Genomic DNA, 3,883 nt, shown 5'->3' with positions numbered 1-3,883 from the left:
GCTGACTGAAACATGCCGTCAACTATGCAATCACCTCGGATCTTGGCGGTGCACAAATCGCTCAGTGAAATTCTCCCACGTTCGTATATGAACGGATCGGTTTCCGTCGGCTGCGTACGGCCATTATGCGCTGTTTGCACCAGAACTCCGACCACCATTTTTGAAAGGGGGCCTTACTACGGTGACTAGAAATGGCAGTAACCCTTAGATTTTTTGCTGTCTACTGACAGCAAAGAACAACAACACCGTTCAGAGTGAGAATGGATGAGGCGGTAGAACGGTGAAGATAATCCCTGCCGAGCACACACTGGTGTGTGCCAACTACCATAAAAAGATCCACCTACCCTATTGGCTGCGAAGGATTGCTTCGTCTTGTTCGGCGAAACGTGAAGAAGCATCTCCTTACATGGATCTTGGATGGCGGGTCCTTTTGAGCTTCCGTGAACAAAAAAATTCCAGTTGCAATGCGGAACGAACCACTTGAAGAAATTAAATATTCCACGAAATTCTTCCCCAGCTTTACAGAGACAACCTGCTCAGCCATCGCAGCCATTTACATACGAATTTTGCACAGAGTAGTATTAGTACACCTAAACAGACCTCAGTAAAACGACTACTGTCAACTCTTCTCTGAATCACATTCTGTGCTACCATTACAGATGGCCGCTGCCGGAAATTCTATGTGGGTTGTAGTGCCAATCAGTCAACGACTGAAACTCCAACACGTAGAAGTAGCAGCGCCATTTACAGTGTTTTACAATTTTCGGCCAACGAGATTCCATCCGGGAATTTGAAATAAGTGGATTTGGCTCATGCTTATACTTGTAAGCGCCACAGCTACTGGTAGCTGTGTAGTTTTTGCCAGTGTTGACATCGTGCCAACTAGGGTACGAGCCCACGCCGAAAGCGCGCTTGATTGTGCTGAAGGGTGATGAATCGTTTGACTGAACCAGCCCATTCTTCTCTTAGCCCTGCAGAATTTTTAAACTTCAATTTGTTTCTGATGGACCGCCTGCTACCCACCTGCCACACAAAGTTAACCTGGCCCGCCGTGCTCATCGTTTATACAGCTCCCAAGTGCTTTAGGAGGAATATGTGCTTGCTTAACACTAGGCTCCTAGGGTTTTGAACTCATTTTTCTAGGCGTTTAGTAGCTCTCCAGGTTGATTTGTCTAACTCTATGCTAGCTAGTCTCAAGACCCATTGTTTGCTTATTGGTTTGACCTTTCAGAGAAGGGGAACCATCCTTTCAAAATCTGATCCAAGTTGCGCACCTGGGAGCTGAACTGTTTGGAACGAACTGGTTGGGATTCTAGAATGTGCTAGCTAAGCCCAAAGCGTACAGAACAAGCCCACTGGATTCACTGAGCTATATGTCCATGCATGGACAAAGCCCTACTAGTAATGGATCTGAATCTGTAAGCTAGAGTTAGTGACGTAGTAACTTACAATCCTCACATTTCAAATATCCGCTTTGCAGCCCTTTTCCCGAGGTAGGCTGATGGAGCGGCCAACTAGTGTCATCATGCAGTTGACAGCTTTTAGGGGGCACGCATCTTATATAGCTTTTTCCACACCTTGCCGTCGCCTCAAGTTGTAAGATTCCCCCCGTCCCACCTATGCTGTACTCAAAACGTTGCTCCCATTCTGTTTATTAGGCAGGATCGACCCCCATTACTAATTGTTTGATTTGGTAAAAAGGGCGTAAACTTTGACATTTTCTCCATTGTGGCAAAAAGATTGTCTCTCTCTGTTGTGTCGTTCCCTAATCATACGCTTTCCTTTCAAGCATTACGTCCTAGGCAGCTCAACTATTTCAAGCATCGTCTAAAGTGCACATCTCCCTCGGATCGATTAACACTAAATATACTCATCTGGAGCTGCATTTTTATTGTACCTTATCAGGCTTCCAAAACCGCGAGCCGAATAAAGGAAAGATTGTGAATACATGTTGTCGTGGATCGCCCGCCGGTTAATCAGATGCTCCATTACGCCAGCACAATCCTCAGCGCAGTCACATACCGGAACACAGTTTTACATCGCAATCACCAGCATCAGTCAGCGCAAAGATATGTTTGGGGAATAGTTCCACCCAATCGACGATTATGCAACGACAATGTTGCCAGCTCATTTTCAGTCTCGTTTTCTAATGCTTGCACTTCAAGCAAAAGAAAAAGCAGTGGTGCACAGAGTGTTTTAACGGCCCAAAAACATGCAGAATTTTGCTCAGCGCGTCGCATTTAGGGCTGTGATGCATGGCTCATGTAAGCAGCAAAACAGGTAGTACACACATTTTCTGTAACCGTCATCTCAAGACCCAATTATGTATGAGCTAACGTCCGTAGATCCATCGTGAGGCAACTAAAAACGAGTGTTCTGTAGTTTAAATCAAATGATATGTTGCGTGATAATAGCGCGACCTCCCCTCTAGGAAGGAATTGATGCGAGTGACACGTGTGCGATTTTGGACGCCCTACAACGTGCCATTAATCGTAGTCAGCGTCCTTCCTGTTAACAGTTTCCATCTACAGTACGTGAACACGTATCTGAAGGTTTACACACCTTGGCAGTATAGTGGCGACCTAACAGCAGGTTCCCGCCTTACTCAACCAATGACCATGTCATCGCATGTCCTATTTAAATCAACCAATTGAGCTAGCTGTTTTACAGTCACCTTGCTTGGGTTTGGTGTGAAATTTAGGTTCAAATTTTGGATTATCAGTTCCCAAAATAATGTATAGAAAACGACGTAAGGTTAGGATTTGTGGGTTGCACAAATTTATCATTTTACCCATAGTACGACATTTGTCTGGCGCGTGATCCAACGTGACTCAAACTATTTGTAAAAAAAGTCAACCAAAAAAGCATTCCGCAGTCCGGAATCGAATAGTTATCTTTGTCCAAGTGTGGTCGTCCAACCTTCAGTCCATTTTCCAGGATTCTAAAAGCAAACTGCCTAGTTCGCAGAGTGAATGTTCTCCACAACACCCTGACTTTCGCAAAATATGAAGAGATACGCCTCCGTTGTGTCTGCCCTCTTAGGCAACAGGTTCCAGTTAGAAGCACACACCAGACTGCGATGAGCAAACAAAAAACGTCATTCGAAAGATTACAGCTACACGCCAGAAGTTTTGATAATAATGATAGATTTTCAAAGCGGTTGGTGGCACACCGTCGAGCATTATCATCACGTTCCAGTCCAAACAAACTCATGACTGACGGGGAATGTGGGCACGAGGGGGGTAAGGAAAAGGGGCGGTGTCATAGGGGCGGGCATTATCCGATGCAGGCGTGGTCACCACTAAACCGGCATGGGTAGAGAGGCACAGTTACTATGCGTTTTTGGAGAGAATATTGAGCAGGATCAGGCCGTTAGGATTTGAAGGTGGCGGGCGAAAAGCAGAGCATGGGGCAAAACAATTAGCTTCCTGCCCGACACACGACAAGAAAGGTTTAACGGTGAAAAATGAGGAGCCAGAACATCTGATCTGGTGGGGCAGTAGGGTTGGCGCCAGCCAGCCGAACTAAAACCTAAAACCACTGCTTAGGCCCCTGGCCTGTCTGGCTCGTAACCAGTGTCACAAATGACGTTAATGGGGATGATGAGGTGGAGGAATTAGCAAAGCGGATGGGTGGCAACAGGAATCTCGTAAACATGGTGTACAGTGGAATAGCAGAGATCCACCGGTGTCGCTGTTGCGGAGTCGAGCATAATAGTTCCTTGGAAGGGTGAGATGATGGCAACGCACAAGCCGGAACACAAACTGTATAAAAGCTACTGAAGTTCGCGGGAAGCACAGACACAAAGAAGCGGTCAAACTCGAACGAAAGGTTCAGCGGATTGGAGTGAACATGGGGCGGAGGTAGCTGGGGCCAGGTGGGG

The 3,883-nt window shown here is 46.4% G+C and overlaps 1 protein-coding gene across 1 annotated transcript in view; it reads right to left on the bottom strand.

Moving 5' to 3' along the window:
- Positions 1–3,883, bottom strand: part of T265_09807 (hypothetical protein) — a gene marked incomplete at both ends in the record, with an annotated part of 38,033 nt that overhangs the window by 33,461 nt on the left and 689 nt on the right. The gene's annotated exons all lie outside the window — the stretch shown is intronic.

This window comes from Opisthorchis viverrini, assembly GCF_000715545.1.
Source record: "Opisthorchis viverrini unplaced genomic scaffold opera_v5_303, whole genome shotgun sequence".
Classification (NCBI taxonomy): Eukaryota; Metazoa; Platyhelminthes; class Trematoda; order Opisthorchiida; family Opisthorchiidae; genus Opisthorchis; species Opisthorchis viverrini.
This window is presented reverse-complemented; position numbering and strand designations above follow the sequence as displayed.